This window comes from Scyliorhinus canicula, chromosome 14, assembly GCF_902713615.1.
Source record: "Scyliorhinus canicula chromosome 14, sScyCan1.1, whole genome shotgun sequence".
Lineage (NCBI taxonomy): Eukaryota > Metazoa > Chordata > Chondrichthyes > Carcharhiniformes > Scyliorhinidae > Scyliorhinus > Scyliorhinus canicula.
In genome coordinates this window covers 52,033,513-52,059,045 of record NC_052159.1, presented here as the reverse complement: position 1 = coordinate 52,059,045, position 25,533 = coordinate 52,033,513, and the positions used below count along the sequence as shown (strand labels likewise).

Genomic DNA, 25,533 nt, shown 5'->3' with positions numbered 1-25,533 from the left:
GCCAGCCTAAGTCTGTGCAGGGCAGTGGGCTCCCAGGGCCGACAGCCGAGGGTTATAGAATTGCATGCTCCCTGTTTTGCTGTACTTGCTGTAGGATAGGATTTGCGGGATGGGGGAGGGATGGTTTGAGGAGGTCGGTCTGGAGTACAGTCAGGTTGCGGAGGGAGCAGGGGGAGCGATGGGGGTCGGGCCTGGGGGGTGGGTGGATCAGAATTCGGACCTAGGATCAGAGGTTGGGAGTCGAGGGGGTGCGGGAGTCCCGTGGGGGTTGGAGGGGCTACTGGAGACCCCTGGGGTGCCAGAGAGTGGTAGTGGAGAGGTGGAGTGAGGCCCATTGGGGATCATTGTGTTGTGGGGGAGCCCTGTGGGGGTTGGGTAGGTCTGTATAATAGTTACCCAGAAGCTCAAAGTGGTTTTAATTCTTCTAACCATTTCTGGGTAACTACTGACGTAACACAGTTGGAATCATTTGAAGTTTGAACTTCTCAGGCAATTGCCTTGCAATCCCTTCCTAGAAATTTCCAACACATCTTTGGGGTACCCCACAAATACACTGCCTGGAGCTCAGACGTTGCAGCCCTTTCTATTCAATCCCATTGTACAGTGGTCCTCAGTCATGCATAAAATGTAAATATATAATCCTGACCTAGGGATAAAATAATCCTTGCTTTTCTGTTTTTAAAACCAGCATACAAATACATTTATCAGCTGCCAAAAACACCAGCACACTTTAGAAATCTAGCTGGTCCAGTATAAAAGATCTTTGGTGTTTTGTATTATCTTCTTTATTGATTTATTGAATGAATAATTAAGTGGACAATGGTGCAAAAATGTGCTGATAATGTTCATTTCATCTGGCGTTTACAGACATTCTAATCAATGTACAAAGTCTTGGCTGTGAATGGTGCCAAAAACAGTGAAGATTATTTGCATTCTGCTGTGTATTGGCTACATTTTAAATCCAGTACACAAATGAAACATTTCTAACATTCACGGCTTTGCTCTCATTAACAGTATTCCAGGAAAATGCAGCAATGTAAAATACAAGATTAGATTAGCAGGAACCACTGATACAGACAGACAAATCAGAATGTTGATTCAAAATTTTGAATCAATTATCACTGAACTGAATTAATAACATAAGTGTCATGCTTTACAAAGTTATATCTGTAACATATATATTGCCCATCAAGTATTTGCAATGCACTGATTGTTTTTTCTTCATCCGCAGATGTGAGCAATTATGGTAACGCAAGCATTTATTGCTCATCCAAATTTCCCTTGACAAGGTGCTGGCGGGTCACCTTCTTGAACTGCTGCAGTAGTCTTGGTGTAGGTATACTCAGTGCTGTTAGATATATAGACCACCCAATGTGAGCATACAGGCATTTTTACGAGGCCAATAATTTTTGCCGTACCTGGATTTGCTCAATGTCAAAACAACCTCTAATGTGACAGTATTTTCACATCCCAGTATACATCTAACTTCAGGTTTGTTTTTGATTAACTCATTTGTCATCCATATTCATGTCATGGGTCAGCATCTTGAAAGCCAGAACATTCAGAAGAGATTTGAAATCAACAGAATTGCCCTGACAGGCAGATCCAAAGGCATGATTTAACGAAGGCCAGAATTCTCTTAGTTGCTTGGACATCATTTCTCCCTGAGCCAAAATTGCTAAAGCAAGCTATCTGGTCATTGACCTCACTGCTGTTTCCTGGAGCCTGCAGTGTAGGAACAGGTTGTCATGTTCCCCCACATCCCAACATTGACCACACGTCAAAAATTCTTCATTAGTTGTAAAGTACTTTGGATCCCCTGAGATGATGACAGGCGCTATATAAATGCAAGTACATCCCCTTTTTTATTCCCTGAAAATGAATACTATAGTTTTGAATTACTAATAAGTGGCAGCTTGGCTCACTGGTACCGTAGAAGACGTTGGCATCATTTTCAACTTGGCCATTGTAAGGGTCATTCCTGTTCATTCTCTTATTTCCCTTTGCTTTTTTTTTGCCATTATCATCTTTGATCCACAGATATTTAATGGACATATATCTTTAAATAAAGCAGCAGAGAGGAAGAGGAATTCAGGAACTTGCAACATAATGTATGGTGCTGCTAGCTTTGGACAGCAAGAGCCAGAAATTCGACACCCGAGAGTGGGGTGGGGCTCTCTCCGATTGATTGTCAATGAATTGGCCAAAAGGCTGTATTCTGTGCTGCTTTGGCTGAGCGAGAATGTATTTTGGAGTTGGGTGAAAACTGGGAGTTTGGTGTAACTGGGAGGAGGTGAAACTGGCAGCTGAGGCTACAAGGGAGAGAAGTAACTGGTAAGTCTCCAGAGAGCAGAGTCGGAGTTAGAAGTTCCAGACACTGCAGCAGAGAGGAGAACAGCTGACCGGTAATTAAACAGATTGCAACTGGAGAAGGTAAGAAAGTACAGTCTCTCACTGAAACTGACAAGACTTCCAGCTGGGCAAAAAAAAGGACATCAAAGGAAGGCTGCAATTTCATTGGCTAATAGGTAAACTGTGTTACCTTTGAGAACCCACTTTATTACAGTTTATAAATTACTTTCAGACAGAGGTACCATCCTTTCCTCGGCTGCCGCCCCTGGGTTGCAGGACAAGGTGCTGTTGAAGGATGAAATAGGGGAGGGGAAGGTGCCGGATAACTATAAGGAGTTGATGGAGTGGAAGGGAGCCCTGGTGGGGCATATCAAACATAAATGGGAGGAGGAGATGGGCGAGGAGGCTGAGCTGAGATGTAGGCGGAGGCCTTGCTGAGGGTGTACGCATCCTCATCATGTACGGGCCAAGCCTCATCTAGTTCAAAGTGGTACATAGGGCTCATACGACGGTTGCACGGATGAGTAGGTTCTTTGCCGGGGCAGCGCACCCAGGGAGGGGAGGGGGAGCCTGGTAAACACGTCCACATGTTCTGGGTGTGTCAAAGATTGAGGGGGTTCTGGCAGGGACCCTCAGACCTGATGTCCGAAGTGCTGGGTCTGGAGGGGAATGATTTGGCAGGAGTGAAGGTTATAGCTTCACCCATGATTACACAAAGTTTGAGGGAAGTATTGCAGATAGCACATGAGATACAAATGGCAGGAAATATGGGAATTAGGAAAACTCATTGGGCATTATATGACTCAAAGAAAGAAGACATTAATCCAGGGTCCCAGGTTCGATTCCCGGCTTGGGTCATTGTCTGCACCTTAGGGCGGAGTCTGCATGGGTTTCCTCCGGATGCTCCGGTTTCCTCCCACAGTTCAAAGATGTGTAGGTTAGGTGGATTGGCCATGATAAGTTGCCCTTAGTGTCCAGAAAAGGGTAGGTGGGGTTAATGGGTTGAGGGAGGTGTGGGGTTGAGTGGGGTGCTCTTTCCAAGGGCCAGTGCGGATTTGATGGGCCGAGTGGCCTCCTTCTGCACTGTAAATTCTATGACTCTATGAATCACATATCAAATGACGAAAAGCAATGAATTTGATTCAGCTGGTACTGATTAAATTATCTCTATGAGAATGATTCCTCACAGCAGGTTGTCAAAGATAAAATCTACTAGAGAACCAGTCTTGGAGAACTCCAAGACTGGCAACCTAAGAAAGAGGGAGTCTGAATCTAATAGTAATAAAGTGATGAAGATTCAGATGAGAGTTCTGAATCTGATTTGGATTCTGATTATGAAGAACTGATAAACAGCTGCTACCGATTAGACCTGTCACTAACTGATCTTGAACAGATGGCAAGTAATTCTTCCAAAGCTAGGAAAGAAGACAGCAAATCAGAAGAAGAAAGTGGGTCAGACTTTTCTGAAGTAATTTGTTACAGCCTCTTGCAATAAATCTGTTGCCATTCACTTTGGGTGCAAATATTTCCCAGAGCATGCCTGTTTTGAAGGAAAATGTACATGATAGCATGGCATCACTTATTCAGGAAGAGGGCAGCAATGGCTGTGAAATGACGCCAAGCAGATTAACCCACATCATTTTAAAGGCCCACAATGCCTCTTCAAGATAAAGGGAGCAAATAGTAAAGACGATGAATTAATCAGGGATCAATTCCTTTCAAAAATGAGGAGGAATGTGGATGAAAAACCATGCAGCCACATCTGTTAACAAAAAACAGAAAGTTTAAGGAAACAATGTGCTTATCCTCTGATTCTGAAAGTAAAGAACGACAATTGAAATCTGGAAAGCGTAAATTGTATAAGTACGTATTACTAAGTCGAGATAAAAGCGGTGATTACAAAGGCTCCGAGGAAGGATTAAAAGCTGTAAAACAAAGAATGGTGCATATAAAACCAACCAACTTTGCAAGATCAAACCCTCAGCTTTACTTGTCACTGAAAGTAACCATGAAAGTAAAAGAGAGAATGGGCGGCACGGTAGCTCAGTGGGGAGCACTGTTGCTTAACAGCTCGAGGGTCCCAGATTCAATTCCTAGTTTGGGTCACTGTCTGTGTGGAGTCTGCATGTTCTCCCTGTGTCTGCATGGGTTTCCTCCGGGTGCTCCAATTTCCGCCCACAAGTCCTGAAAGACGTGCTGTTAGGAAATTTGGACATGCTAAATTCTCCCTCTGTGTACCCGAACAGGTGCCGGAATGTGGCGGCTAGAGACTTGTTACAGTAACTTCATTGCAGTGTTTTTTTTAATAAATTTAGAGTACCCAATTTTTTCCAATTAAGGAGCAATTTAGCGTGGCCAATCCATCTAGCCTGCACATCTGTTTTGGCTTGTGGGGGTGAAACCCATGCAAACACGAGGAGAATGTGCAAACTCCACACGGACAGTGACTTCATTGCGGTGTTTTTTTTGTGGTTTTTTTTATAAATTTAGTGTACCCAATTAATTTTTTCCAATTAAGGGACAATTTAGTGTGGCCAATCCACCTACTCTGCACATAAGAACATAGGAACATAAGAACATAAGAACTAGGAGCAGGAGTAGGCTATCTGGCCCCTCGAGCCTGCTCCGCCATTCAATTAGATCATGGCTGATCTTTTGTGGACTCAGCTCCACTTTCCGGCCCAAACACCATAACCCTTAATCCCTTTATTCTTCAAAAAACTATCTATCTTTACCTTAAAAACATGTAATGAAGGAGCCTCAACTGCTTCACTGGGCAAGGAATTCCATAGATTCACAACCCTTTGGGTGAAGAAGTTCCTCCTAAACTCAGTCCTAAATCTACTTCCCCTTATTTTGAGGCTATGTCCCCTAGTTCTGCTGTCACCCGCCAGTGGAAACAACCTGCCCGCATCTTTCCTATCTATTCCCTTCATAATTTTAAATGTTTCTATAAGATCCCCCCTCATCCTTCTAAATTCCAACGAGTACAGTCCCAGTCTACTCAACCTCTCCTCATAATCCAACCCCTTCAGCTCTGGGATTAACGTAGTGAATCTCCTCTGCACACCCTCCAGCGCCAGTACGTCCTTTCTCAAGTAAGGAGACCAAAACTGAACACAATACTCCAGGTGTGGCCGCACTAACACCTTATACAATTGCAACATAACCTCCCTAGTCTTAAACTCCATCCCTCTAGCAATGAAGGACAAAATTCCATTTGCCTTCTTAATCACCTGTTGCACTTGTAAACCAAGTCTTTGGGTTGTGGGGGCGAAACCCATGCAAACACGGGGAGAATGTGCAAACTCCACATGGACAGTGACCCAGAGCCGGGATCGAACCTGGGACCTCGGCACCGTGAGGCAACAGGGCTAACCCACTGCGCCACCGTACTGCCTTCATTGCGGTGTTAATGTAAACCTACTTGTGACAATAAAGAGTATTATATAATGTGAAGCTGGAGGGGTTGAAGGGTTTTTGTTAGCTCAACTTGTACAGCCTCAAAATGTTGCAATTTGTTTTTTGAATGATTTTACACGAGTTCTGAAAGCAGGTTTGTGTACTTTTATTTCTGTAAAATAAAGTGAAGTCATGGCTATAAAGTACAGATTATGCAACTGTGGTTATTATTTGCACAATCCCAGTGGTCATGGTCATGTGCCAATCTCATTGTTATTCTGCCGTTAATTTAAAAGTTGAGCATAATGACATTCCTTCAGAAATCTGGATAAAAGCACTAAGAATCATTGTTAAATAATTGTGGAGGTTGCTGCATTGCTATACACATGTAAAACCAATTTTTGAACACTAGATCCTAAAGACTGCTGGTGACATGGGTGGTGCAATGGGTTCAAATAGACAGAACAATACTCTCCTCTCTGATGGCTGTAAGAGGCCGAAGAAAAATTATTCGGAGTCATTTCAACCCTGTGTCGAAGCACCGTAAATTTTGCATAGAACATACAGCACAGAAACAAGCCATTCAGACCAATCAGTCCATGGAAATGTCCATAATTCGGTAGAAGTTATTGATTCAAAAAGCCATGAGCACAGCTTGAGTTGAAATGGAAGACAAGAGGGCAGCACGGTGGCACAGTGGGTTAGCCCTGCTGCCTCACGGCGTCGAGGTCCCAGGTTCAATCTCGGCTCTGGGCCACTGTCATAGATATCATAGAATTTACAGTGCAGAAGGAGGTCATTCGGCCCATCGGCCCTCTTTTTGAAAGAGCACCCTACCCAAGCCCACACCTCCACCCTATCCCCATAACCCAGTAATCCCACCCAGCACTAAGGGCAATTTTGGACACTAAGGGCAAATTATCATGGCCAATCCACCTAACCTGCACATCTTTGTACTGTGGGAGGAAACCGGAGCACCCATAGGAAACCCAGGCACACGGTGAGAACGTGCAGACTCCGCACAGACAGTGACCCAAGCCGGGAGTCGAACCTGGGACCCTGGAGCTGTGAAGCAATTGTGCTAACCACTGTGCTGCCCACTGTCCATGTGGAGTTTGCACATTCTCCCCGTGTTTGCGTGGGTTTCGCCCCCACAACCCAAAGATGTGTAGGTTAGGTGGATTGGCAGTGCTAAATTGCCCCTTAATTGGAAAAAATGAATTGGTTGCACTAAATTTTTTTTAAAAAGAAATGGAAGACAAGACAACTGGTGGCGCCATGAGCTGAGCAGTCACACAAAAGATGACTCTCATTTAAGGTGTTCAACTACAGTCTTTAACCCCTGCAATCCCCCAGCCTCCTCCTCCCCCCCCCCCCCCCCCCCAAATGATTGTACTGCCAAGCAAGGTGGGGGAAAAAATCAGCCGCCCAGCCTAAAAGCCAATAGAGACAAGGGAAACCTCAGTCTCGGAGCCGGCAGCCACCAATGAAGGCATGGAACTGGATAGGGCCAGCCCCACAGAGCTCCCAGCACAGAGCCAGGCACTGATAGACAAGCCAACAGGCTTCATCATCTCCAAGCTCCAGAGATGCAGAGAAACAAAGGGGCGTTGGGGCAAGTAGAGAAAGGGGTAAAGCCAAGAAGTGAGAGGGGTGGGACTAGGAGGGGGGAACACAAGGGCAGTGGGGTACAGGAGGAGGAACAGAGGTGGGGAGGGATGGAGGGTAGAGCGCTGGTTGTAGCAGACAACACGTGGAGATGGTGAAAAAGAGGAAGTAGTCGATGTCCATCTTGAACGGCTCGTGAGCAAGGGCATGCCCAGACCCACAAGATAAGTATGGTTGACCCCACAGGATGGCGGGGGGAGGAAGAGAGAGACAGCTACCCATCATCCAGAGAGTAATGGGTGAGGGCCGGTGGGCCGGTGAAGAGGTCCAGAGTTCTTGCCCATCTCCAAGATGGGTGGACGTAGCCTTCCTACAGGAGACACCGAAGAGAGAGGGAACACTACGGGTAATGAAGGGTTGGGTCGGTCAAATGTTTCATTCATGTTTCAACACCAGGGCGAGGGGAGTGGCCATATTAATGAATAGGACAGTTTCATTCATTGAGAAGAGCACAGCAATGGACCCAGGAGGCGCAATATGTGATGGTCAGCAGGACCCTGGAAGGGGCCCCAGTCTTGGTAAATATATGCCACCCGAATGGGGACAATGCAGAATTAGTCAAGAATACAATGGCCAAAATCCCAAACCTGGACACTCACCAACGTATCATGGGAGGGGGGCACTTTAACTATGTACAGGACCTGACATTGGACACATCCAATCCCAGGACAGGTGACGTGTCAGGTATCGCATGAGAATTGAACGCCTTTATGGAGAAGATGGAAGAGGGGGGGTGGCTCCGCCACTGTAATCTCCAACCACGCGCCACATTACATAGATGTAAGGTTGGTTAAGGGACGGACCCAACACCCCCCAATGGAGACTGGATAAAGAATCCTGTACAAAAATAAATATCCCAGCCCATCGACGGTAATGTATCCTGCAACCAGAACAGGGAGGTCTAACTCTACACATCTGGAGGTGGTGAAATCATAGCTTTTAAGGCCCTTAGGGACAGAAACGAAAGAGCAGGCAAGCAGTGGCTGATAACTCCATACTGGAGGTGGATCGGCGATACTCCACGGCACCAACCGGACAGCCTTTTTTGAGACTATGTCCAGGGTGGTGTGGGTCAAGATGGAGCCGTGCCAGTCTGTGATGGTCTTCAGGGTGTCAGAGCAACCAGAGCTTTAGACAGGGAAGGGGGCGGATGCCCTGGCCTTCGCCTCACTGATCGCCAGGCGGAAGCTTCTGCAAGTTTAGAAGTTGGCAGCGCCACCCAGGGCCTCGGAATGGCTCTCTGATCTTGCAAGAGCTCCTGAGACTGGTGAAAATAAATTCCACGATAAGGGGGTCCGAGGAGAGATAATATGACACATGGAAAAAGTTCACAAGCCTCTTCACAGACCTGTTCTCAACCAGCAGCTAACCGGAGGTGGGGGGGGGGGGGGGGGGGGGGGGGGGGCAAGAATCCCAGTAAGGACCCTTCAAAAAGCTGTATAATACACACAAACACTAGTGTAAATAATATAGGATAAAACTGGGACTGCTGTCACAGGCACAGTGACAGCTTTTGGCTTGTGTGTCGTCATTACTATTGTGTTGATTATTACTATTGTTGTTCCTGGATTTGTATCTGCAAAGTTCTGTTTTATAAATGCAAAATGCCAGGATTTGTTATTTAAAAAAGGAAATGGAAGACAATATGTTCATTAGTACAGCGTTCTCCTGGGATTAGAGTGGAGTGTTCTTCACTTTTTAGTGAACCAATGCTAAAAGTGGCAGTTGTTCCACCCCCAGTCACAATATTCCTCACTTTTTAAAAAAAACTTGCATTTACACAGTACCTTTCACAATCACTGGACATTGCAAAGCACTTTATTGGCTGTTAAGTGCTTTGCTATGATCTCTGTAATGACCAATGATTTCCAATTCCTATCTGGGAGAATGATTGCAACATTTGATGTTTTAAGTCATTACTGTAATGTAAAGACTAAAAGTACCAGTAGCTAAGCACTTCCTTGTGTAGACAACTTACACTTTAAACTACATAATACTTGTGACACAATGAACTCTCCACAAAATTACAGCCCTGATAATAAGCAATTAACAGTTGTTACTAACTTCCATTGGGTTCCCATATCCCTGTTTCACCAAGTAGTAACTTTGAGTGACTGCCCCAGACACTGCCCTCAGTTTTTGGAGAGTTTCCTAAAGCTACCATCTGTGTAAAAACTGTTACGATGATTATTTTTCCACAAGTTATGACAGAACAAATCTCTTGGAATCCATAAAAGGCTGCTGGAAGCATTTCTTCGACTAGAGACGGTTTCTCTCTGATATCTCACAAAGACAAGCAGCCTTTTCTCTATGCTGACCAAACAGAACAGCTGTCTGTGATATTCACTGATTTGTAAGGAAGCCTGTAACCTGATCTCAAAAATGGCTTTCTCTTGCTATCGCCCCATGGAAAAATTAAATACATTAGTCTTGTCTTGAGGTAGAAATGCTAATTAGCTATTCTTTTTTTTAAATTTAGAGTACCCAATTATTTTTTTCAATTAAGGGGCAATTTAGCATGGCCAATCCGCCTACCCTGCACATATTTGGGTTGTGGGGTGAAACCCATACAGACACGGGGAGAACGTGTAAACTCCACACAGACAGCCAGGGCCGGGATTCGACCCAGGTCCTCATCGCCGCAGGCAGCAATGCTAACCACTGTGCCACCGTGCTGCCCCTAATTAGCTATTCTTGACGCCAAACTGCCTTTCAACTGAGAGGTAAATGGATAGTTTACAGAATGAATGTGTACAACCCAAAATCTTAACACCTTTTTTGGACATTATTCACTGCCATTGTCTCCAAGCATGATACCTTGCATCTTCTCAGTAAAACAATCTAAGCCTGCTCTTGATTTCTGAGAAAAAACTTTGCAGATTTACTGTTAAGCAGAGCCTGACCTCCTTCATGTAGGAGGTCACAAAGATGATTGATGCAGGTAGGGCAGTGGATGTTGTCTATATGGACTTCCGTAAGGCCTTTGACAAGGTCCCTCATGGCAGACTGGTACAAAAGATGAAGTCACACTGGATCAGAGATGAGCTGGCAAGATGGACACAGAACTGGCTAGGTCATAGAAGGCAGAGAGTAGCAATGGAAGGGTGCTTTTCTGACTGGAGGGCTGTGACTAGTGGTGTTCCACAAGGATCAGTGATGGGACCTTGGCTGTTCGTAGTCTACATAAATGATTTGGAGGAAAATGTAACTGGTCTGATTAGTAAGTTTGCAGACGACACAAAGGTTGGTGGAATTGCAGATAGCGATGAGGACTGTGAGAGGATACAGCAAGATTTAGATTGTTTGGAGACTTGGGCTGAGAGATGGCAGATGGAGTTTAATCCGGACAAGTATGAGGTAATGCATTTTGGAAGGTCTAATACAGCGAGTGAATATACAGTGAATGGTAGAACCCTCAATAGTATTGACAGTCAAAGAGATCTTGGTGTACAGGTCCACAGGTCACTGAAATGGGCAACACAGTGGAGAAGGTAGGCAGGAAGGCATACAGCATGCTTGCCTTCCGGAAATTGAGTATTAAAATCGGCAAGTCATGTTGCAGCTGTATGGAACCTTAGTTAGGCCACAGTTGGAGTACTGTGTTCAATTCTGGTCACCACACTACCAGAAGGATGTGAAGGTTTTGGAGAGGGTGCAGAAGAGATTTACCAGGATGTTGCCTGATATGAAGGGCATTAGCAATGAGGAGAGGTTGAATAAACTCAGTTTGTTCTCACTGGAATGAAGGAGGTTGAGGGGTGACCTAATAGATGTCTACAAAATTATATGGGGCATAGACAGAGTGGATAGTCAGAGACTTTTTCCCAGGGTAGAGGGATCAATTACTATGGGGCATAGGTTTAAGGTGCGAGGGGCAAGTTTTAGAGGAGATGTACGAGGCAAGTTTTTTTACACAGAGGGTAGTGGGTGCCTGGAACTCGCTGCCGGAGGAGGTGGTGGAAGCAGGGACGATAGTGACGTTTAAGGGGCATCTTGACAAATACATGAATAGGATGGGAATAGAGGGATACGGACCCCGGAAGTGCAGAGGATTTTAGTTTAGACGGGCATCATAGTCGGCGCAGGCTTGGAGGGTCGAAGGGCCTGTTCCCGTGCTGTACTTTACCTTAGTAAGAAGTCTTACAACACCAGGTTAAAGTCCAACAGGTTTGTTTCAAACACGAGCTTTCGGAGCACGGCTCCTTCTTCAGGTGAATGGAAAGGCTTGTTCCAGAAATGTTTATATAGACACAGTCAGAGATGCCCCGGAATGCGAGCACCTGCAGGCAATCAAATCATCAAAGATGCAGAGAGAGAGGTAACTCAAGGTTAAAGAGGTGTGAATTGTCCCAAGCCAGTTCAGTCGGTAGGCCTCTGCAAGTCCAGGCTTGTTGGTGGGGGCCGAATGTAATGCGACATGAATCCCAGATCCCGGTTGAGTCCGCATTCATGCGTGCGGAACTTAGCTATAAGTTTTTGCTCAGCAATTTTGCGTTGTCGCGTCTCCTGAAGGCCTCCTTGTAGAATGCTGACCCGGAGATCAGAGGCTGAATGTCCTTGACTGCTGAAGTGTTCCCCAACTGGAAGGGAACAGTCCTGCCTGTTGATAGTCGCACGATGCCCGTTTATTCGTTGTCGCAGTGTCTGCATGGTCTCGCCAATGTACCACGCTTCGGGACATCCTTTCCTGCAGCGTATGAGGTAGACTACATTGGTCGAGTCGCACGAGTATGCGCCGCGTACCTGGTGGGTGGTGTTTCCACGTGTAATGGTGGTGTCCATGTCGATGATCTGGCATGTCTTGCAGAGATTACCCTGGCAGGGTTTTGTGGTGTTGTGGTTGCTGTTCTGAAGGCTGGGTAATTTGCTGCAAACAATGGTTTGTTTGAGGTTGCGCGGTTGTTTGAAGGCCAGTAGTGGGGGTGTGGGGATGACCTTGGCAAGATGTCCATCCTCGCTGATGATGTGTTGGAGGCTGCGAAGAAGATGTCGTAGTTTCTCCGCCCAGACACCTACAGATGCTGAAAGATGCCCTCGTACGAACGGGATATGGCGCTCGACTCATTGATCGACAGTTCCACCGCGCCACAGCAAAAAACCGCACCGACCTCCTCAGAAGACAAACACGGGACACCACTGACAGAGTACCCTTCGTCGTCCAGTACTTTCCTGGGGCGGAGAAAACTACGACATCTTCTTTGCAGCCTCCAACACATCATCAGCGAGGATGGACATCTTGCCAAGGTCATCCCCACACCCCCACTACTGGCCTTCAAACAACCGCGCAACCTCAAACAAACCATTGTTTGCAGCAAATTACCCAGCCTTCAGAACAGCAACCACAACACCACAAAACCCTGCCAGGGTAATCTCTGCAAGACATGCCAGATCATCGACATGGACACCACCATTACACGTGGAAACACCACCCACCAGGTACGCGGCGCATACTCGTGCGACTCGACCAATGTAGTCTACCTCATACGCTGCAGGAAAGGATGTCCCGAAGCGTGGTACATTGGCGAGACCATGCAGACACTGCGACAACGAATAAACGGGCATCGTGCGACTATCAACAGGCAGGACTGTTCCCTTCCAGTTGGGGAACACTTCAGCAGTCAAGGACATTCAGCCTCTGATCTCCGGGTCAGCATTCTACAAGGAGGCCTTCAGGAGACGCGACAACGCAAAATTGCTGAGCAAAAACTTATAGCTAAGTTCCGCACGCATGAATGCGGACTCAACCGGGATCTGGGATTCATGTCGCATTACATTCGGCCCCCACCAACAAGCCTGGACTTGCAGAGGCCTACCGACTGAACTGGCTTGGGACAATTCACACCTCTTTAACCTTGAGTTACCTCTCTCTCTGCATCTTTGATGATTTGATTGCCTGCAGGTGCTCGCATTCCGGGGCATCTCTGACTGTGTCTATATAAACATTTCTGGAACAAGCCTTTCCATTCACCTGAAGAAGGAGCCGTGCTCCGAAAGCTCGTGTTTGAAACAAACCTGTTGGACTTTAACCTGGTGTTGTAAGACTTCTTACTGTGCTCACCCCAGTCCAACGCCGGCATCTCCACATCATGGGTACTTTACCTTGTTCTTTGTTCTTTACCCCAAATTTACAGCTACAGTCCTAAATATAATAATCTTATAAACCGCATGATTGTAACAACTTTTTGAAATATAATTACTGTTGTAATGTAGGAAACATAGCAGCTCGTTTGCACACAGCAAATCCTCACAAAAGCCATGTGATTACATCCATATAATCTATATTTGCAGCACTGATTGAAGGATAAACATTGGTTAAGGCACGAGCCGGTTTTCTTCAAGATCGAGTCATGTAGTTTGTTGGACAGACTGGGCCTTCGGCAATGCAACACTCCCTCACTACTGCACTGGAAAGCCAGCTTAGATTTTGTTACATTCATGTCTCTGGAGTAGGACTTGAACCCACAGACTTCTGACTCCAAGGCGGGAGTTCTACCAATGGAGGCACGCTCTGACAACTACAGTAATGACTTCTCCATGAAATCTGGTTCCACAGGCACCTACAACCCCCTGACACCCCACCAAAGTGACTAGTCTTCATTTATGATCCTGTAGACTGGTCATCAGCAAACAAAATCAACATTCAACCATTGGCCATCAAAACAATCTCAAAACTATCCACATTTACTGTCCATTTAGCCCACATTCTAGCAGCAATCACCATACAGTGAAAAGGATGGGAAATCTGGTTGATCTTTCTTCTCTCTGATTGGTGATGCTGAGGTCAGTTCTGGCACCCCTTATACAATCTTGGTTGAGAATCGGCTAACTTAGCACAGATGAGGAATCAAAGCTGAATTATTCTAATCACATTGTTTGGTATTGTTATTGCCAATGATGAATCTACCCTTTCAGCTATCAGAAGACAGATTTGTAAACTGACAAACAGATTTATTTTGTGTACAGCACATTAATGAACCAAAGAAAATTCACCGTATAATCCATCAATTTCCTTATTCCATATTAAATCGTAAAATAGACGATGAAAGTGGTGTTGTCTTCATGAAAAAGTGGTTGGCAAAGCTTTTGTTCTTTACAGAGGGAAAAGGCTCAGTCAGCATTTTCACCACAATGACAGCATGCACATGTGATATCCTGGTACATGTTGATGCAAATCTCACAAGTGACTGCGCCTCTTCATCACAGAAAACAAGTTCAGAAGAGAAAAAACAAAACGAATGAATTGTGTTAAAATATGTTTCAAATAAAGAATGATGTACCGATCTGGTTACATGTTTTAATGCACTAGAAAAAGGGCAAGAACACAGATAAGCTGACTGTAGTTGCAGACTGCCAGTGGCAATTAAAATGTATAAAATGCTCGTGGCCCAAGCCAGGTATCGAACCTGGGACCCTGGAGCTGTGAACAACTGTGCTAACCACTGTGCTGTTGTGGTGCCACCCCCACCCAGTCTTGTGATTTTAGCTGGAAAATGAGCATTCATGGATTTAAATGAAGACATGATTGGTTCCAAGTTTGCCAGTAGAAAATTTCAGCTATTGCACCAGACATTCTCTCCAATTCTGTAACACTAGTCACTCCTGTTAGCATACCTTGTATACCCTATGATCCGGAGTTCAGTTTTACTGCCCAATATCTAGGTGGATTACTTCAGATTAAGGATTCATAACATTTACCCTTCATTGTACATACTGGCTACTTTAATCTCGCAGTGGCATGGAAATGTTGAATCAAATGGCCTCCTTCTGTGCTATAAATGACTCCAGGACTCTATGTGCAGTAATATGCACCCTTCTGTCTTGACAAAAGGTGGCTGAGCACACTCTAGAAAAAAAAACACCCGACAGTAAATCAACAAACTGGTGTGTTTTGTAGAACATGCATGAATAAACAGAATACAGTCCATGGTGCAATCCATCAACTTCCCACTGCTTCCTGTTCCATATTAAATAGTAAAAGTACAGCTCAACCAACACCCAAGTAAAACCTTATTTTCAAAATACCTAAATCCATTGAAATGTTGAAGTTCACATTTGCAAAATGATTCAGGATACAAATGGTTGACAGTGGTGTGTCGTAATGATGTAATGGCTGAGTAGCCTAGTCCCACAGGAGAATACTCTGCATCAGATACATCACTTCTGCCGGAGGTCATTGGTGAACGCATAAATTATTTGACATGTATGCAGCTAAAGTGCAGCTCTGACTGCTAATATAGCCATGGATTGAATATGAATCTTCAACAATCCTGTCAATAACCTCCATCATTAACACATAGTCAAGTAATTGCGTTGATTATGGAATGAAAGAGCTCACCACAATTGCTAAAATAGTAAAAATGCGTCTGATCCAAAATCTATGCTGTGGCCTCTGAAATAAATACAACAAAGGAAATAAAAGTACAAAAATTCTGTTGGTCTTCTATTTTATACCTTCATTTTAATATCTAAGTGTTCGAATAGTTTTGGTTCCCTTATCTAAGGAAAAATACATTGGCCTTGAAGGCAGTCCAGAGAAGATTCACGAGGTTGATCCCAGATATGGAGAGATTTTCTTATGAGCATAGGTTGAGTAGCTTGGGACTGTACTCGTTGGATTTTAGAAGGAAGAGAGGTGTCCTGATTGAGACATATAGGATTCTCAGCGGGCTTGACAGGGTAGATGCTGAGATGTTGTTTCCACTTGGGGGAGAGTCTAAAACCAGAAGCATAACTTCAGAGTAAGGGGTTGCCCATTTGAGACAGAGATTAGGAGGAATTTATTCTCTCAGAGAGTAGAATCTGTGGAATTCTTTACCACAGGGGGATGTAGAGGCTGGGTCATCAAGTATGTTCAAGGCCGAGATAAACAGATTTTTAATCAGTATGAAATCAAGGGTTATGAGGATAAGGTGGAAAGTGGAGTTGAGGATTATCATAACAGATCAGTCACAGAGTCTTAGAGTTTTGCAGCACGGAAAGAGGACTTTCAGGATATTGTTTGTGTGCAGCCATTAAGCATCTATTTATTCTATTCCCATTTTACAGCACTTGGTCCATAGCCTTGTATGCTGTGCTATTTCAAGTGCTCATCTCATTGTCATGATCTCATTGAATGGTGGAGCAGACTCAATGGGACAAATGGTCCACTCCACTTCTACTCCTACTTTTAATGGTCTAACTCTCTCTGTCCCCTCTCTTTCTCCTGTGCATGCTCACATCCACCGTGCTCCGTTTAAGACGAGTTTAACTTCTACCAATGGACTGGGTAACAGGTGCATAGCTCCTTTTTTGACCATTTTAACATAATCAGGTTAATAATAGCATCTTTAAAAATTCCAGATGTATTTTATACAAATATGTCAACTAGCTCCTGAGTAATTAAACTCTAATGGAAAATACGTGACATTAAAAATCACTTACACTTATCAAAGCATTTTCCACCACAATGGGACTGAGATTCTGTGAGGTATGTTGTGCTGTGATTGTCAGGATATGCCTTGACCACACGTTATAAGGACCAATGAGCAGCAGGTCTTTAACTAATTTGGGGCACACTGAAGAGGAAGGGGGAGGTAATGGAAGCAAATACGATAGTGACTTTTAAGGGGCGTCTTGACAAATGCATGAATAGGATGGGAACAGAGAGATATGGTCCCCGGAAGGGTTGGAGTTTTATTCAAACGGGCAGCACTGTCGGTGCAGGCTTGGAGGTCCAAAGGGCCTGTTCCTGTGCTGTAATTTTCTTTGCTCTTTGAAATACTGTTTGTTGGCTTGGAGGGGGTTGGAAGAGGAGAAAAAGTGATACCTCATCCCATCCAAGGAGAGAGGTTGCTCAAGTGTTCCCCGCACCAAGGAGTATAAAACAGAAATTCCTCCCCTTCCCTCTCTTTGGGGGACCTACTTTCACCAATTGTCAGAAAAAAGCCTCTGCCGAGACCAGGTCAATGTCACATTGGATACCAGGGAGGCCTAGGGTACAGCAATGCCCAAATTTGGGATTCCCCACCTCAATTACATGAAAGCCCTTCTCAGGGCAGCAAAGCTCCATCAGTATAATTCAGAAGTATGCAATGATAAATTAATATGTTCATAGAATATCAGTCGCATTAACCAATCAATAAACTAGTTGAGCAGCAGGCATCGTTAAGTTAAAATCCATTCCTATCCTTGTTCTGCTTCCTGTGTCTGTGGCCACTTCCTCAACGTTCACAGCCAGCTTAGTGCTCAGAACTGTGTGTACCATTATCATCTATTTGCTGACTATTAAGGCAAGTTTTAAAAAAAACTAAAAGACTCTTTATGGTAGAAACATCGGAATTTATTTATTCATTAATTCTATGTTCCTATTCCCATATTCCTAAATGCAAGCTCAAATCACAGCATGACAGCTTTCAAACTTAAAGTCAGTCAAAAACAATCTGCGAATAAAAAGCTGATGGGCACAATTCCCTTGAAATATTTCGAAGTGTGGTAGCGAGTGGGAATTGCCGCGAGCTGCCCGGCACTCGGCCCAGCGAGGCCTGTAATACTTTTCAATGTTAATTGGTCCACTTAACCTCCAACAGAACTGCTTTTTGTGCTTAAGTCCACAATAATAATAATCTTTTATTGTCACAAATGTGAAGTTACTGTGAAAAGCCCCTATTCGCCACATTCCGGCGCATGTTCGAGTAAGCCGGTACGGGGATTGAACCCACGCTGCTGGCCTTGTTCTGCATTACAAACCAGCTGTCTAGCCCACTGAGCTAAACCAGCCCTGCTAAAATGGGTCTTGCACGCATAACCTCTGGCCCAGAAGAAGGAGTGATATCAACTGAGCCATAGAAGATCTTACAACACAGAACTGATTCTTGCATAGAGCCTATTGAAAAGGGATTGCTAAGAAGGGTGCCCTATCCAGGACTCTGGATCCATTTAAAACTCAGCTGGATGTAAGGGGAAGAAAATTGGGTTCATACTGTGGAAGAATTGAATCAAATGAAATTAAATGAAATGAAATGAAAATCGCTTATTGTCACGAGTAGGCTTCAATGAAGTTACTGTGAAAAGCCCCTAGTCGCCACATTCAATCGCCTGTTCGGGGAGGCTGTTACGGGAATCGAACCGTGCTGCTGGCCTGCCTTGGTCTGCTTTCAAAGCCAGCGATTTAGCCCAGTGTGTTAAACAGCCCCTGAAATGGATAGCTATTTAAATATTTGTTGAAAAATTCTAAGAATACTCACTAAGAAAACAAAGGATGAGAATTTTTAAATCTAGGTGTAGCCAATGGAGGTCAACAAGGACAATGGTGAAAGGTGAACAAGACTTAGTGTGGATTAGGAGAAGGGTAGCATATTTTTAGATGACCTCAAGCAGATGGAGGATGGATAATGGAAGAGCAGCCAGGAGTGTTTTGGAATGGTCAAATCTAGAGGTAACCAAGGCATGAATGAGATTCAATTGCACATGAGGTTGAGTCAGACATTCTTAGTGACAACGCGGATATAACATAAGAACATAAGAACTAGGAGCAGGAGTAGGCCATCTGGCCCCTCGAGCCTGCTCCGCCATTCAATGAGATCATGGCTGATCTTTTGTGGACTCAGCTCCACTTTCCAGCCCGAACACCATAACCCTTAATCCCTTTTTTCTTCAAAAAACTATCTATCTTTACCTTAAAAACCTTTAATGAAGGAGCCTCAACTGCTTCACTGGGCAAGGAATTCCATAGATTCACAACCCTTTGGGTGAAGAAGTTCCTCCTAAACTCAGTCCTAAATCTACTTCCCCTTATTTTGAGGCTATGCCCCCTAGTTCTGCTTTCACCCACCAGTGGAAACAACCTGCCCGCATCTATCCTATCTATTCCCTTCATAATGTTAAATGTTTCGATAAGATCCCCCTTCATCCTTCTAAATTCCAACGAGTACAGTCCCAGTCTACTCAACCTCTCTTCGTAATCCAACCCCTTCAGGTCTGGGATTAACCTCGTGAATCTCCTCTGCACACCCTCCAGTGCCAGTACGTCCTTTCTCAAGTAAGGAGACCAAAACTGAACACAATACTCCAGGTGTGGCCTCACTAACACCTTATGCAATTGCAGCATAACCTCCCTAGTCTTAAACTCCATCCCTCTAGCAATGAAGGACAAAATTCCATTTGCCTTCTTAATCACCTGTTGCACCTGTAAACCAACTTTCTGTGACTCATGCACTAGCACACCCATGTCTCTCTGCACAGCAGCATGCTTTAATATTTTATTGTTTAAATAATAATCCCGTTTGCTGTTATTCCTACCAAAATGGATAACCTCACATTTGTCAACATTGTATTCAATTTGCCAGACCCTAGCCCATTCACTTAACCTATCCAAATCCCTCTGCAGACTTCCAGTATCCTCTGCACTTTTCGCTTTACCACTCATCTCAGTGTCATCTGCAAACTTGGACACATTGCCCTTGGTCCCCAACTCCAAATCATCTATGTAGATTGTGAACAATTGTGGGCCCAACACGGATCCCTGAGGGACACCACTATCTACTGATCGCCAACCAGAGAAGCACCCATTAATCCCCACTCTTTGCTTTCTATTAATTAACCAATCCTCTATCCATGCTACTACTTTACCCTTAAGGCCATGCATCTTTATCTTATGCAGCAGCCTTTTGTGTGGCACCTTGTCAAAAGCTTTCTGGAAATCCAGATATACCACATCCATTGGCTCCCCGTTATCCACTGCACTGGTAATGTCCTCAAAAAATTCCACTAAATTAGTTAGGCACAACCTGCCCTTTATGAACCCATGCTGCGTCTGCCCAATGGGACACTTTCTATCCAGATGCCTCGCTATTTCTTCCTTGATGATAGATTCCAGCATCTTCCCTACTACTGACGTTAAGCTCACTGGCCTATAATTTCCTGCTCTCTGCCTACCTCCTTTTTTAAACAGTGGTGTCACGTTTGCTAATTTCCAATCCACCGGGACCACCCCAGAGTCTAGTGAATTTTGGTAAATCATCACTAGTGCATCTGCAATTTCCCTAGCCATCTCTTTTAGCATTCTGGGATGCATTCCATCAGGGCCAGGAGACTTGTCTACCTTTAGCCCCATTAGCTTGCCCATCACTACCTCCTTAGTGATAACAATCCTCTCAAGGTCATATGTGGTCAGAAGCTCATTTTGGGGTCAAGTACAACATCGAGGTAGTGAACAGCCTCAGGAAGTTGGCATAGAAGGGGGTGGCATCAGTATCTGGGGAACAGAGTTTATGGTGAGAGAACCAAAGACAGTGGAGTATAAACAACAAATTCACAGTCCAGGTATAAGGGCCTGGATTCTCTGATTTCCAGATTAAGTGGATTGGATTTGTTTACTGTCATGTGTACTGAAGTACGGTGAAAAGTACTTTTCTGCGAGCAGCTCAAACAGATGATGAAGTACGTGGAAAGAAAATAAAATAAAAGGAAAATACATAATAGGGAAACACAATATCCACAATGTAAATACATAGACACCGGCATCAGGTGAAGCATACAGGACTGTAGTATTAATCCCGTTAGTCCATAAGAGGATCATTTAAGAGTCTGGTAACAGCGGGGAAGAAGCTGAAGAAGTGCTGACGCCGGCGTGGGAACAGTGGCATTTTACGTCAGAAAAATGGTGCAACAGCTCCACCGATTCAGGGACCACTGAGGAACTAGCAGCCACGCCAGGCAAAACTCCCTGCTCCCGCACCAAAAATGGCTGGAGGATGACCGGGTTACGTCGCCACGCATGCGCACCGCGGCCATCCCCGGACAACCTCAGTCCACCCGAAGCGCCCCTGGTCAGCGGCATGGTTTCCCCCCCGACTGTGGCGGCGCTGGACACTGTCTGCAGCCGCCACGCGGGGTCGACGAAAAACATAGCATAAGTGTTCTGCGCTGTCAGGAACTCGGCCCATCGGGGGCAGAGCATTGGGGGAGGGGCTTCCGATGACGCGTCAATGCCTTTCCAACGGTGCCACGCGATGATGCCATTTCGGAGTGGATGGAGACTCAAAACCCGGCGTCAAACGGATTTGGGGGGGGGGGGGGGGGGGGAGTGGAAGGGATACGATATCGGTGTCGGCCAACGGAGAATTCCGCCCAAGGTTTTACCCACGACATTGACATCTAGATAATAGGCACTGCCTTTGTAATAATTGTTCATGTGGCTATTTCTGACCTTTACAGTTTTGGCAAGACAACAATTTTCAAAAGACAATTTGTATGCTTTCTAGGAACTTGTTTCCAATGCATGTTATTTATCAGGAATTACGTATATATATTCAAATTGAAGCTGGAGTAATTGCAGAGATTTTCCTTATTTGTTCAACAATGCAGGTGCCATGTAAAAAGGTGCATTTGTATGTGTGAAGTAGACAGATAATTACATGATGCACTTTACGTTCTGCAGAAGTCAGATTGCGGGCTGCCAGCAGACGTCATGTCAGGGCTATCACTAGATATTGATAGTTCATTCATAAAGTGAAAATGTATGCATTCCCCAAAGTACATCCAAGTCCTTTATTTCCTTCATCTGACTGTCACTATCCCCTATCCTTGATTTGAGATCTGAATTCAATTTTCATTTCTAACACCATCTGTAAAAGAACAGTTGATAAATATTATTTCTGTAAGAGTTTACCTGTAGGCACAAACCAGAAGCAACATTGGACCAGGGGGACATGGTAGCACAGTGGTTAGCATGGTTGCTTCACAGCTCCAGGGTTCCAGGTTCGTTTCCCAGCTTGGGTCACTGTCTGTGCGCAGTCTGCACGTTCTCCCCGTGTCTTCGTGGGTTTCCTCCGGGTGCTCCGGTTCCCTCCCACAGTCCAACGATGTGCAGGTTAGGTGGATTGGCCATGATAAATTGCCCTTTGTCTCCAAAAAAGGTTGGGTTGGGTGAGGTTACGGGGATAAGGTGGAGTTGTGGAGTAGGGTGCTCTTTCCAAGGGTCGGTGCAGACTCGATAGGCCGAATGGCCTCCTTCTGCACTGTACATCGTATGATTCTATGATTCTAAGACAACTACTGCCTTCCCGTCAGCTTGTTAATGTTTACCAACCTATTAGCCTATCAGGTGAAAATGTGCTTGAAACAATCCCCTCCATCTCTCAGTTCCTATTCACTTTGTAAAATTGACTGGGAACTTGCAATTTACACCTCAGCAATAGGCCTTTTTAGTCTGTTCAAACAGGAACCAGGAGCACACAAAGAGCACAAAAAATGTCTTACAATCATAATGATAACATGTTTTCGAAATCAAAAAAGTTACTCAAAATTATAACTTTTTAACCCAAAGTGTGAAACTGGAATAATTCACCCGCTGTTATTTTTCCATAGTTACTGACACACAATATTAATTTCCCTGTACCAGAGACTCTGCACAGTGGGTGTTTGTGGCTTCCTTTAATTAGATCTTGAGCTCAGGTTTACAAGCAAACAACCTTCAAATCCCCAGGTATTTGAAGCAAGGCCAGGCATTGTAATTGCAGACTGACAAATTGGTCCAGGAAGGGGCTTTAATGTTAACCCTTTAGAGTAGCCCAACAGCTGTTAAATAACACCGGATTTCATATTTGTTGATCATTATTTTCTTTGTGTGGATTGCATTAGAGTTTTATATTTGCTACAATTAGCAGCATTGTTCAGAAGATATTTCAACCACCAGTGAGAATAAATAATTTCCCACACTTTAAAGGTGTAATATATACAACTGTTCAGAGAGTCAGAGTGAGGTTTAGTCTTCCATTGTAGTGTCTTAGTTGTACTTAATAGAAAGAGTGACAATTTCCAGATTGTTTAAGACAAGGAAACGATTTTACCAGTTTAAATTAATAAATAAAATACTTGACCTTGGGAAAGGTTAGCTCATTAATTAGTTTAATGATTTGAGTTTCGCACTTAAGTCATCAGACAACACCGAAACCCCTCTGCACTGGCGTGCTTAATTTCCTGTTTTCTTATTATAATGGGAACAAAATAACTACCATTCGAAAAAAACACGAACGTGAACCTGTTACCTTTGTAACCAGGACTTGCTGGCTAAATGGTCTAAACTGGCCCGCCGTCTATCAGATTGTTTCAGTGCCACAACCACACTGCACCACATCGATGTCACTGCTTTTTGATGGAGATTACTGCAGTTTGCTGCTGCGCATTACAGCGCTGCCATCGCAGGGTGAGAAGCCTCCCCTGACACACCGCCTGGAGGATCCTGAGCAATGATCCACTTAGTAACCATGCTGATGGAGCCTCAGTGACTGGAGCCCAGGATAAGGAGACAATGAAGCGGACCTCGCTGAAGCTGCTCTCTGTCTCACACTGTGGGCTCGCCTTATCCAATTTGGTTCCTCGGTGCCGATTCATTTTACAAATTGTGCCAGGGAAAACTCTCATCGTCCGTAACATAAAATCAATTCAGTAATGCTGCGTTTAAAGACGGTACTTACACTGTCAGCTGCAGTCTCTTTGTGATACCGGCAACTATCTTCCGTTAATCTCTAATGATGGAATGCTCCCTCAGTGCTGGTCTGCGAAGATTTCGAGGGGGGACACGGTGCTCTGGCGGTTCTGGACGACATGGTGTGATTTTGAGTTGCCGCAGCTCCAGCTCCCTCCAATGCAGCATCAAACAATCCTCTCACTCACACAGGGTACTGCAATGCGCAGGCGCCCAGCTCAGTTAAAGGATCAATGACCTTTGTCTCTGATACAGTGAAGATTGTCAACCACATCGCAGAAGTTTCTGGAGAACTAAATCGATTGTCTTTGAACTATTTTGGGGTCAACTACTTTTTACCAACATGTGAAAATGACACGCAGGTTAAAACCCCCAGGTCAATCAAGACTGCCTCATGGATTGGATTTGTTTATTGTCACTATACCAAGGTACAGTGAAAAGTGTTTTTCTGCGAGCAGCTCAACAGATCATTAAGTACATGAAAAGAAAAGGAAATAAAAGAAAATAAATAATAGGGCAACACAAGGTACACAATGTAACTACATAAGCACCGGCATCGGATGAAGCATACAGGGTGTAGTGTTAATGAGGTCAGTCCATAAGAGGGTCATTTAGGAGTCTGGTAACAGTGGGGAAGAAGCTGTTTTTGAGTCTGTTCGTGCGTATTCTCAGACTTCTGTATCTCCTGCCCGATGGAAGAAGCTGGAAGAGTGAGTAAGCCGGGTGGGAGGGGTCTTTGATTATGCTGCCCGCTTTCCGCAGGCAGCGGGAGGTGTAGATGGAGTCAATGGATGGGAGGCAGGTTCATGTGATGGACTGGGCTGTGTTCACAACTCTCTGAAGTTTCTTGGTCCTGGGCCAAGCAGTTGCAATACCAGGCTGTGATGCAGCCAGATAGGATGCTTTCTATGGTGCATATGTAAAAGTTGGTAAGAGTTAATGTGGACATGCCAAATTTCTTTAGTTTCCTGAGGAAGTATAGGCGCTGTTATGCTTTCTTGGTGGTAGCGTCGACGTGGGTGGACCAGGACAGATTTTTGGAAATGTGCACCCCTTGGAATTTGAAACTGCTAACCATCTCCACCTCGGCCCCGTTGATGCTGACAGGGGTGTGTACAGTACTTTGCTTCCTGAAGTCAATGACCAGCTCTTTAGTTTTGCTGGCATTGAGGGAGAGATTGTTATCGCTGCACCACTGCACTAGGCTCTCTATCTCCCTCCTGGATTCTGACCCGTCATTATTCGAGATCCGGCCCACTATGGTCGTATTGCCAGCAAACTTGTAGATGGAGTTGGAACCAAATTTTGCCACACAGTGTGTACAGGGAGTAGAGTAGGGGGCTAAATACGCAGCCATGCGGGGCCCCGGTATTGAGGACTATTGTGGAGGAGGTATTGTTGTTTATTCTCACTGGTTGTGGTCTATGGGTCAGAAAGCCAAGGATCCAGTTTGTAGCCATCTGGGAGGGCCACTTACAACCAGGAACAGAGAAACTCGCAAAGCCTAGCGGGTAAAATGGACAAAGCAAGATTCAGGCAGGCTCAGAGCCTGAAATGTATATTTGCAAGCAAGGAGTCCAGACGGTATCGAAATCTGACCAATTAGCATTTTTATGGGCCGATTAGCATTTGATGGCCCATTTTCA

General features: G+C 44.8%; 1 protein-coding gene across 1 annotated transcript in view; it reads right to left on the bottom strand.

The window, feature by feature from the left end:
- The window catches only part of sacs (sacsin molecular chaperone), a 147,323-nt gene extending 123,261 nt beyond the window's left edge, over positions 1 to 24,062 (bottom strand). The window contains exon 1 of the mRNA XM_038817630.1: positions 23,877 to 24,062. The gene's annotated coding sequence lies outside the window, so the exon portion shown is untranslated. The remainder of the gene's footprint in view (positions 1 to 23,876) is intronic.
- Between the last annotated feature and the right edge of the window lie 1,471 nt (positions 24,063 to 25,533).